Below are 12,050 nucleotides of genomic sequence, written 5' to 3' on the forward strand. Positions count from 1 at the left end.
ATCTACAGGTGGCAGGTGGTGGAATTCCCGCTGCTGCTGCCATGCACGGTACAGGACAGGGTGCTCTCGGGGGTGTGGGTTGGTGAGGGGAAGATCTCGGCAACATACCAGGTGATGCAAGAGGAGGAGGAGGCCTCGGTGGAGGTGCTGAAAGGTAAGTGGGAGGAGAGTTGGGGGAGGAGATCGAGGAGGGGACGTGGGCAGATGCCCTTGGGAGGGTGAACGTGCACGAGGCTCAGCTTCATACAGTTTAAGGTGCTGCACAGGGCACACATAACCGGGACAAGGATGAGCCAGTTCTTTGGGGGTGAGGACAGGTGTGTTAGGTGCTCAGGGAGCCCAGCAAACCACACCCATATGTTCTGAGCATGCCCAGGAATTTTGGAAGGGCGTAGCAAAGACGGTGTCGAGGGTGGTAGGATCCAGGGTCAAACCGGGCTGGGGGCTCGCAATATTTGGGGTTGCAGGGGAGCTGGGAGTGCAGGAGGCAAAAGAGGCTGTTATTCTGGCATTTGCGTCCCTGGTAGCCCGGCGAAGGATTCTTCTTCAGTGGAAGGATGCGCGGCCCCCAAGCGTGGAATCCTGGATCAACGATATGGCAGGGTTCATTAAATTGGAGAGGGTGAAATTTGCCTTAAGGGGATCGGTGCAAGGCTTTTTCTGGCGGTGGTAACCGTTCTTGGACTTCCTGGCAGAACGGTAGACAATGGTCAGCAGCAGCAACCCGGGGGGGAGGGTTCTATTTTATTTTTGTTTGTCTATACTGGGGGATCTGAGGGGGTGGATATATTTGCTATGTTTGCTATTTGTTAATTCGGGGTGTTAATTTATTATTTATGTATAGGGGGGAGGGGGGTACGGGGTTGTTTTGTTTGGTTTTGTACTTAATTCTACTGGGTTCCCTTTACATTTTGTTGTTGATATTTTGTGAAAACTTTAATAAAAATTATTTTCAAAAAAAAACCAAAGGTTCTGGTGACAAACTAGTTCCTCTGAACTATTGTCTGGGACTGACTTGTTCCATTAACAAGTTTCTGGGGACAAACTAGTTCCTCTAACAGCCATTGGGCATCAAAGGGGGTGGTGACGTGGGGCCGTGAAAAACTGTCCGAGTTTACACACAGCACTTAACGATAACACTAACGAACAAACATTCAAACCACATGGTGCAGGTTCCATCAGAAAGGGCACCGTATCTCTCCATCGGTTCCTTTTTTCTCCATCAGCTGGACCCCTCACTGCTCAATAGCGAACAGGGTCGCAAAGGGATTGGTTTGGTGGGAGTCAGACTCTAAGTCATCATCTTCTCCCGGCTGCCAAACCCTTGTCTGTAGTAACCGTGCAAAAGCTGCTTGGGGCGAATTGGGGTCCATCTCATCATTCCGGATGAGCCTGAACGAATTGTCTCGGTGCCAGAATCGTGTGTCGAGGTTGGAGCTACTATGTTTCAATCCGTAATCGTCGGGAGGTGGATCTGGGTCAGGGGCTTTGATATAAGTGATCTCGAATGGGTCGGTAGAATCATGCTCAGATTCACTGGGAGTGGGGCCTGGTGGGGGGTGTAGTCGTAACGTGGTGTGCTGTGGCTGTCATTGTGATCGCTATCACTGTCGCTGTCGCTGCTGGTTGAGGGAAGGGTGAGGCGGAGTCGTGCCTCTGGGGGCAGAGTTGAAGTTATGTCTGAGGACGGGCTGGAGTGGTTGGGGGAGGGCAGGATTACGTCATCTGTGGGCGGGGCGTGATCGTTTGCTGCTGTGAGCAGGATGTAGTGCGTGTGGTTATTCTGTGAGCCATAAGCCTTGAGCTGGTTTATATGAACCACGCAGGCTTACATTTGGATAGGTTATTTTGCATACTGAGGGGCTGACTTTGTCCGAAATGGAGTACGGTCCGGAAAGTTTTGGGGAAAGGAATGAACTGGGGTTGTAAAGGGAAAGCATAACTTGCTGCCCTACTGTAAACTCAGTGGCGTGTACTGTTTTGTCGAAACAGGCCTTGCTCTGTTTCTTCCTGGTTCCAAGTCTCACTGCTGCGGCGAGTTGGGCTGCCTTTATGTTCTGTACTAGTTGTGTGACCGGGTTTTCATGCGTGAGGGCTGTAACTGCGGGGCTGGCCAAATCCAGTCCTAGTAAATACTCAGTGCCTTTCATGGGGTGTCCGGTCATGAGGGTGTGCGGGGTGTATCCTGTGGATGTAGATACCGTGTTTCTTTAAAACATTAAAGCAAATGGGTGTACTGAATCCCAGGTGCTATTATTTTGCTGTACCATTTTCCTGAGGGTGGCTTTCAATGTCCTATTCATTCGTTCTACAATACCACTTGACTGGGGGTGGTATGCGATATGGAACTTTTGTCTAATGCTGAAAATCGTGAGGACGTTTTTCATTACACGTCCGGTGAAATGGGAGCCTTGGTCGGACTCTATACTGCGTGGGAGGCCCCATCTTGTAAAGATGTGGTGTGTTAATATTTTAGCCGTTGTCTTGGCCGTATTAGTTCTTCACGGAAATGCTTCCACCCACTTTGTGAAGGTGTCTATGACCACCAACGCATACTTGTAGCCATTTCTGCACAGGGGTTGGGGTCCTATATAATCTATCTGGAGATTTGTCCAGGGTCCATTAACGGGGTGGGTATGGCTATGTTGAGCCTTTTTAGCACATCTGTCTGGATTGTTCTGGGCACAGATTAAACAATTCTCTACGTAGTGTGTGACATCGATTTTTAAATCAAGCCACCAGCAAAGTGGTCTGAGGTGGGCTAGGGTGGGTTCAATTCCTTGGTGTCCATGATTGCCATGGAACTGACAAATGATCTAGCTGGGAACAATATAAATGCCATACTTTAAAATCACACCAGTGGTGATTGCGTTTTTAAACTTGCTGTACGGGGCTGGGAAGGTTCCCTTTAAAACTTCGCTGAGTTTCTCGTCCTCTTTCTGGACCTTCGCTTCATCCTGAATGTTGGTCTGTGAGACCTGAACTGCGTGTGCGGGGGGTGCTTTTGGGGAGGTTCCAAAAATAACCATGCCTGGAGCCTGCCTTTGCTAGGGCATCTGCTTTAACGTTACCAGGGGGGGGAAGAACGGTGATGACTGCGAACCTTAATTATACCGTATTTCCTATCCTTTGCTGTCTCTAAGATATGGCGGAGTAATGGGACTGAGGGTAGGGGTTTACTGTCCACGGAAACAAATCCTCTTGTTTCCCAGTGGTAGGAATTCTGTCAAACTATTACAGACATACAAGCTGTCCGAATAGATGTCTGCTGGGGTCGGGAATGAGTCTGGGTGGTCTACAATATATGCAATTGCTACTGGCTCTGCTGTCTGCGAGCCTAAGTGTCCTGGCAACTTTAAGGAAATTTCATCTAGGGCGCGTCCCTGCGCGTCCTCGACATACATACCGCAACCGGTGATTCTCTCTCCATTTAACACTGTGGAGGAGCCATCCACATATATCTTCACGGGTGCGCACGTGTCTGTGGGCTGGGGTCTCTGGGGTGTACTACCTGTTTTTCTGGGGGGGGGGGTTTTGGGAATAAATGGGCCTGTGTTCTGTTTAGTGGTGATGATCTCACATTCATGAGGGGTGCCTGCCTACTGCAAATTATCGGCAAGGAAAGTGTGGGTTTTGGTTCTCTTTACCATGATGTCCCGTCCCTGCAAAAGAAGGGTCCAACGGGCTGCGCGAATTTGGCTGACTGTGCCATCTTTAAGTAGGCTGTCTAACAATAGCTGTGTCGGTGTGTGTTCTGTGAGGATGGTGAGGGGGTTGAATCCTGTAATGTAGGCAAAGTATTGTACTGTCCAAAAAACTGCGAGCAGGTGCCTTTCACAGGCAGAAAATCCTTGCTCTACGGGATCTAACATGCGTGAGGCATATGCTATGGGGCGTAACTGGTCGTGGCGTTCCTGGAGGAGCACAGCCGAAAGGGTTTGGTCGGTGCTTGCTACCTCTATAGCGTACGGGGAATATGGATCTGGTACCTGTAGTGCTGAGTGTTCTTTTTAAAGCGTCCACGGCATCTGTATGCTGTGGAAGCCATTCCCAAGGTGCCTGCTTCTTGAGAAGTTCAGAAAGGGGCGCTGCTTTAGTGGCGAAACCGTCAATATGGTTTCGGCAGTAACCAACTAGTCCTAAAAATGAACGGAGGGCTGAGATATTGTGGGGAAGGGGCAATTTGACGATCGAGTCAATTCTCTTGTGCACAATCTCGCGTTTACCATGAGTGATCACTGTTCCCAAGTAAATCACTTTTTCTTTCAGAATCTGGGCCTTCTTGGGGTTGAGTTTACAACAAATTTCTTTTAGGAGTGCTAGGAGCTCATCGAGAAGTGAAATGTGCTCTCCCTTTGTGTCTGTCTGTAGTAACAAGTCGTCTACATACTGGACCAGACAATCGGGGCGGGAAAATTTTGCTAAACGATTTGCCAGCTGTCGGTGGAAAATGGAGGGGGAGTTGTGGAAGCCTTGTGGATGGCACGTCCACGTGTATTGTTGCCCTTGGAATGTAAAGGCAAATTTGTATTGGCACGCTTTAGCCAATGGAATGGACCAGAAGCCATTACTAATGTCCAAAACCAAAAAATAATTTGACTGGAATCCCTGTTTGAGTATGGTCTCAGGACTCGTGGCTATGGTGGGGGCTGCTGCTGGGGTTACTTTGTTCAGTTCCTGGTAATCAATGGTCAGTCGCCATGATCCATCCGGTTTCCTGACGGGCCAAATTGGTGCGTTGTTTGTGGAGGCTACTGATCTGAGTACGCCTTGATCCAACAACCTCTCTATTACTTTGGAGATTTCTCCCTCTGCTTCCTGGGGAAATCCGGACTGCTTCTGGGGTTTAGGGTCGGGACCTGTAATGTTCACAAAGCCAGTCAAACTGCCACAGTCGTGCTTGTGCTGTGCAAATGCTGCTTTATGTTCCTGCAGGACTGCCCTAACTTGTTAGTCTGCACTAATAGTTCAAGGGTCGAACCAGAAGTCTCCTACTGAGCTAATCCTATTTCCGTATTCTCCGACTGTGAGCGTGGCGGGGGCTCAAAGAACAAAGAACAAAGAAATGTACAGCACAGGACAGGCCCTTCGGCCCTCCAAGCCCGTGCCGACCATGCTGCCCGACTAAACTACAATCTTCTACACTTCCTGGGTCCGTATCCCTCTATTCCCATCCTATTCATGTATTTGTCAAGATGCCCCTTAAATGTCACTATCGTCCCTGCTTCCACCACCTCCTCCGGTAGCGAGTTTCAGGCACCCACTACCCTCTGCGTAAAAAACTTGCCTCATACACTGGGTTATGGAAGCTCAGGAAATCGATCCCAAGGATATGTTCTGCTGTCTGGGGCAGATCAACTAAAACTACGGGGTGCTTGGTTGCGATGTTCCCCATCTGTATTGCTATAGGGGCCATGATGTGTCCCTGTTGTAAATGGCCTGTAAAACCGCTGAGTGTATTGGTGTCTATTGTGGGCCATGTGTCTCGCTGGAACATCTTGGAGGAATTGAGTGTGGTGCGGGACCCTCCTGTGTCCCAAAGAAATTCTACGGGTTGTCCCCGGACTTTGCCTGCTATTACCGGTCTACCGGACTTGTCCCAAAAGGTGTCGAAGACCCAAGTTGTAGAGCCCGAACACCGTCAGTCGGTGCCGTTCATGTCTGTTTTTTCTGAACGGGCGCAACGCTATGGATCGGCTTTGCCCTATTCTTGTTTAGAGTGCCTGTCTGTTGGTTTCACTGCTGTTCTGGGGCACATTGCACTCTCGTGCAAAGTGTCCTAGCTGTCCACAATTATAACATTCTTGAGGTTTTGTCTGGGGTTAGCTGTTCCTGCCCTCATTTACCCATGCGGGGTTCTGGTGTGCTTTAACTGGGTTCATTTCTGCCTGCTCTTCATCGGGTGCTATAAATGCGGTTTTGCCTGCAATTGATTGCTCCCAAGCGTGGGACAATCTCTTCAAAACCCATTTTTCATTGTGGGCCTCATCTGAGGGGTCATAATTTGCGCAAGCTTTTCATCCGGCTTCTGTGGCGTGGGAGACTAGAATTCAGGTCCATTTGGCCATATTATCTGGGAACAAATGGGCGCAGGCTAACTCTCCAAAAACTGCGGTAAAATGAATCCACAAACGTCCAGCAAACGCTGTGGGATGCTCTGTCTTCTTTTGCCTACACTTATTTAGGCCTTCTACGGGGTCTCCTCTGTTAAAACCGATCGCATCAAGGATTGCTGTGTGCATCTCTTGGAGTGTGCCTCCTCCTACATTCTGTGGGTCGGGAAGGGCTGCTACGACTGAAGGGTCGAGGCTCAAAACTGTGAGCTTCACTTGCTCCTTTTCTTCCAGGCCGTACATGGTAGCCTGTTGGTTGACTTTCGCGGAAAATTGGTTGGGGTCTGAAGTGGGAAGGAACTGTGTAATTTTTCCACATGCGTCCTGCAATTGGGTCACGGTTAACGGGGTTGTGTAAAGGAAGTCTGCTTCTCCTTCTCCTGCGGCCCTGCGGTGTGTGGTCACAGGATTCATGGGGGTGTATTCTGCTTGGTCGGTTGGGGGTTGGGGCGCTTTCCTTTTCTGGGGTTTTTCCTGCGTACATGTCCCGTGTACGTATCAATGGGCAGTCCCGTTCAATTCCTGGTAATCGGGGCAATTTCCTTGATCTAATTGGAGTCCGAATGTACTCTAAAATCCATTTTGCACGGACAGCAGAGATTGCAATTCTGCAATTTGCTTCCGGCATTTTTCGTGGTCTACTGAGCTCTGCCTTTGTTCCGCCGTGGAAGTATGGAGTGCTCATAGGGCTGCTTTTAAATCATTGCACTGTTTCTGCAATTTCTCAACATACTGTTCGGTTTCTTTTCTTACCAAGACTGCACGTGTCCTGGTAGGCCTTATCGTATTGTGTCTGAAAACTGTTCAAATGCGCGAGACAAGACTGATGTGCCCCCTTGGCATCATCCACCTCTCTGTCCCTTGCTGCTAACTGCTCTTTCAGATCTCGACTCTCTTTCTCTATCTCACTCACGTCTATCTCACCGGTTCTGTCTCTCTCCTCTATCTCTCTACGGAGCGTCCGAATGACCTCCTGTGTGCCTCGCAACTGTGACAAATAGGACATGATTGCCATCGGCTTGCGAGCCTTTCCCAAGCCTCTTCTTGTGTATCTCTGACAGGTTCTCCCACCAAGTATGTCCTATACTCCCGGGTCCGGTTTCCTCATTATCACAGAATTCACTACAAAGGGGCCATCCTTTCCCCTTGAGATATTTTCTGATCTCATCTTCCCAAACGGGACACTATCCTACTCTACTGCTGGTCGCTGCGACCTCAAATTCCTGGGGATTCATAAGGCGTTCCATTGCCATGCTCTCTATCTAGTATCTCTACTGAATTTGGAACAGTGGTGAAAAAGCGGTGATGTAAACACGGGTACGGCTTACGCTAATTTCCAGCCTACAAAACGTTTGACAGTTTTACGCAACAAAATCTCTCTGGTTTACCTTACATCCCTGTTAGTACGCATGCATTAACACACTTCCGATTCTCAGAGGCTTGATCAGCACAGTTGTGACGCTTGTGGTTTTTCTTTCTGTTCCCAATTGAATTCTCAATTCAGATATTGGGTTCTCTCGGACTGGTTAGGCCACTTCTAAGTCGAGTCCCATCAGATGTCGCCAGTAAATGTTGCTAACTTTTGGTTGGCTCTTAATTTGGTTCTGTTTAATCACGTTTGCTCAAGAGTTCCCAGGTATCTTTCGACACCGCCACAAGGTTCAGAACCGCATACTGATCAATGACTCGATACACCAGTTAGTAAGTTCAAAAGCAATGCTCATTTAATTACACAGAGTCAAATCTACTCATGCATAAACTCTGCAAACTAAACTACTACTGTTACTGAAGCCTATACTTAGCTTCGGGTGCCCACTCAGTCAGAGGAACAATGGCTATTGCTCGGTTCTGAGGCTGCTGGGTTGAGCTGTTTAAAGGGTAGCAACTAGGAGCATCTATCTCGTAGCGTGCATTGACTTGGGACTTACTTGATCTGATGCAGCTGCTAGGCAGGTCTCTCTCTTCGGTGAGAGCCAAAGCCAAAGGAGAGCATTTCTCCCTTGGGGATACCTTTTATACGGAAAAAGGCTTTGCGCGCTTTTGGGCGGCCCTTGAACTTGACCTCAACTAATTGGGTCTTTCCCAATCATCTGTATCGATTTTCCTCCAGTAGAGGGGTGGTTCCCTGATCACTGGGCGTGTCATGGTGACTGTCAATCTGCTTTGTCCTCGCTTCTTCTGGCGCGGGGAGTGTGCCTTAACATTGTGTATCTAAATGTTTCCCTTTTGTCCCCGGGAGATGGCTCATTAGTATGTAGATTGTTTGGTAGTTTGTCCTGTCTGAGAGTTTAATCAACAGACAGAGCTTGCACCTTGTTTCTCAGCATTGTCCAATTTTCCCTGCATTCTTTGCAGGTGTCCATTTTGTAATTGGGATGGGGCCATCCCAGGTGGCTACATCCCACAGGCCAAAGATGTGCAGGTTAGGTGAAATGGCCATGCTTAATTGCTTCTTCGTGCCTAAAAGGTTAGGTTGGGTTACGGGGAGAGGGTGAAGGCTTGGGCTTAATAGGGTATTCTTTCCAAGGGCTGGTTCACTCGATGGGGTGAATGGCCTCCTTCGATACTGTAGGGATTCTATTCTGATAGGAGCTGGATTTTGGATGCTATGTTCTCCCGCCAGTGATTAATCGCCTCTAATTTGCGGTCACACTAGGAGCAGGAATCCAGAGATCATTCAGTACCCTTGACATGCAAATTTATGCATGGTGTGGATTGTGAGGGATTTTCCTCCACCACGGAATTGCTGAGTCACCCCGAATCCCCCCCTCCCCACAGTACGAGGGTGACCCAACCTCCCACCAAGGATCTTCCATAAGTGAACCCCCCACCAGAAACCCCGCATTACAGAGACCCTGCACCAGAGACCCACCTAGAGCCCTGGACCAGAGAGACCCCCATTACGGAGACCCCCAGTACAAAAATTTCCATTACAGAGACCCTCCATTATAGAGCCCCCCCCACCAGAAACCACCCCATTATAGGTAAGGTAAGGCAAAGTCGCTACCGCCCCAAAAGACTACAGGATGCTTTCCCCTTTGAGGAGGGGAGCTGACTGGTGGTTTAACTGGAGGAGCACCACACCTCAGGCTCGGGGCAAGGTAGAGAGGGCGGGCCTTCATGAGTAACCTCAGTCGGTGCGGGAATTGAACCCACGCTGCTGGCCTCACTCGGCATCACAAACCAACTGAGCTAAACCAGCCCCCAAAGGTAAGGTATAGTCGCCATAGTCCCAGATAACCAAAGGCTGTGGGGAGAGCTGACTGGTGGTTGTTTAACCTGTCGAACACCACACCTCAGGTGAGGGGCAAGGTTGAGAATAACCTCCACTTGCATCTTCCCGCTGATGCGGTGCACGGACCTCGATACCACCGCCAGTGGGGGTCTGGAATATCAGAACGCTGACCCCATTCCTTTGATGACGCTGGACTCTCTGCCACATCGGGAACTCCGCTACCAGCGGCGTGTGGTGGAGAATCCAGCCCCAGATGTTTTAGCAATAAAAACAAAAAAATGCCGGACATGCTCAGCAGGTCAGGCAGCATCTGTGGAGAGAAACAGACATGGAATGGGAACAAAACTTCATTGCGAGCCACGCAAAACGCTGTAGAGATTGGCGTGACTGGAAGATGGCAAGCCCCCCTGCCACCGGTAAACATGCCGTTGGAGTCGGGAGCCAGGAAAATCCCATCTAGAGTTGACATTTCAGGACGATGATCAGAATCTGAAAAAGATTTGTTAGGGAACTTGGAATGTATGTATAGTTAGTCAAGGAGCAGAGGACACTTTTGGGCTAGGGAAAAGGATAATTTCATCCTTTTCTTCATTGATCTCAAGAACATCTTCATATCAAATATGTCTAATTTCTTGTTTTCTCTTGAATACATCTATGTATCTCCTAAGCTTCTGCATTACTTCAGTGGGCATCCTCACTCACTGTTAATGTGCTAGTATGTTGCTTTAGATTTACTCACAAGCAGTACGAGTGTTCATGTATTTAAATCAGTGAAAATGATTTTCATAGGGCTGAAAGTTTCATGGATTTATGTCAGCTAAAATTGGACCCAACAAATCGTAGGTGACTGAGCCTCTTACCTTCTGCATTGTAAACTGTGGAACATACGGTACATTGAGCAAGTGCAAGGATTTGAACAAGTATCCTAAATTAAACCGGGGGAAATTGTGTTGTCTGATTCATGGAACAGAGGTAGAAGAAAAATCTATTCATTTTGTAATTAAAATGTTTTCTGAGCATTGATGCTATAAATCACTGAACACATTTGGAACAATCTTGGTGTAAATAAGCTTGCAGTTCAAAATTAAATGCAAGACCAGAGCTTTCTTCTTCTCCCTGGTGCATCGGAGGCTTCAGACTTATAAACATTTTTCTAAAGCACAGTGCCTCCTGATTAGCTGCCAGAGACTGCATTAAGTCCAAAGCAGGGTATCCAGAAAACATGAGGATGAGGCACCATTGAGACCTTAATTCATGATCACATTAACTTGCATAAGTAACTAACCTGTTAGCCACCAGTGAGGTGCTAATGTTCATTGCAATTAAGCAAAATCGCAGTCATGTGCCACGTTAATCCTAATGTTGAGATTAATGCAAAGATGAGTCTTCCCTCAGCTGGGACTGAAACCGAGAAACAAACATGCGTTGGAAGGCAGCGGGACCCTTGGGCAGGATTTTACCAATCAAGAGGCCGCCACCAATTGGATATGGCATGCTTCTGGAACCGAGAAACGAACATGCGTTGGCAAGCAGCGGGACCCCTGGGCAGGATTTTACCAATCAGGGGGCCAGCCACTTGGCTGCCTCGGTAGCAGGAACGAGGATGAGGAGGCTAGTTTGTTTGAAGCATGCCAAGGACCAGGCAGGGCTGCATAGTCTATCAGTGGAGCTGGAGGCACGGGGAGTGAGGCCCCCTCAGTGGGCCATGCAGTAGTCATAAAGGAGGGTCCCCTCCCAGAAACCCACTGAGAGGCCTCCAAAGTTTATTTGTTGTAGACCAAGTGGTCACGTTAAAAACATGGTGACACGGCTACTTAAAAGCTCATGTGACGGAAGCGCAAGAGTTCTCTTCAGAGTGCAGGCAAAGTAGAAGCGTGTAAGAGCTGCTCAGGGTGCTGAGTAAAGTATTTCTGTTCTACGTCTTTGGTTGCCAGTCATTGGAACCCAGTGTTTCTATACCTATCAATACTTCTATGTTGGTGGCGGCATCTCCTGACACCAGAATGCCAGATAGGGTGGAAATTGACAATTAACTGGCTTGATTGGCTGAGAGGGAGGTGACCGTGCTGATGAGGTTCTCATTGCTGGTAATATCCCGTGGTGGTGGATTATGTTTGATGCCCCTCTTGATGATTTCCATCATTATTTTCCACACCAGTCAGTTCAGTTCCAGATAAAATATAGCACATGGAGCCATTCGGCCCATTGAATCCATGCAAGCTCTCTATCGAGAAATCTCCCATTCTACTCCATCGCCCTCAAATGCCTATCCAATTTCCTTTTTTCAAGATTTCAAATGGTGGCTAGCCATCAATATTGGACTATTGAGAAACACTGGATTTGAATTTCCCCCAAAACGTCTGGGTTCAAGTTATATGTTTTCCTTTTGAAGTTATATGTTCTGCATGGTGACACAGCCCAACTTCAAAATGCATGCCTAAGAGGATTCTTGGTAAAATATAACAGATGTGTTTATTGCAGTTTTACTGTATCTTTATGAAGAATCTTTGAGAAAAGACGTCTAATTAGTAGAGGTCATGGTTTTTTGTAATCAATTTGATTTTTTTTCTCTGGATACGTTGACTTCTGGAAGAACGTTTATTGAAATTTCTCACCTCTTGAAGAGCTAAATTAAATATCAAAGTAAGATTTTAGGTTAGCTCAAGAGATAAATTAATAAGGTTTTTAATTAATTACGGATC

General features: G+C 48.0%; 1 protein-coding gene across 1 annotated transcript in view; it reads left to right on the forward strand.

The window, feature by feature from the left end:
- The window catches only part of pcdh15b (protocadherin-related 15b), a 2,356,722-nt gene that overhangs the window by 2,186,419 nt on the left and 158,253 nt on the right, over window positions 1-12,050 (forward strand). The gene's annotated exons all lie outside the window — the stretch shown is intronic.

This window comes from Scyliorhinus torazame, chromosome 16 (genome assembly GCF_047496885.1).
Source record: "Scyliorhinus torazame isolate Kashiwa2021f chromosome 16, sScyTor2.1, whole genome shotgun sequence".
Taxonomy (NCBI): domain Eukaryota; kingdom Metazoa; phylum Chordata; class Chondrichthyes; order Carcharhiniformes; family Scyliorhinidae; genus Scyliorhinus; species Scyliorhinus torazame.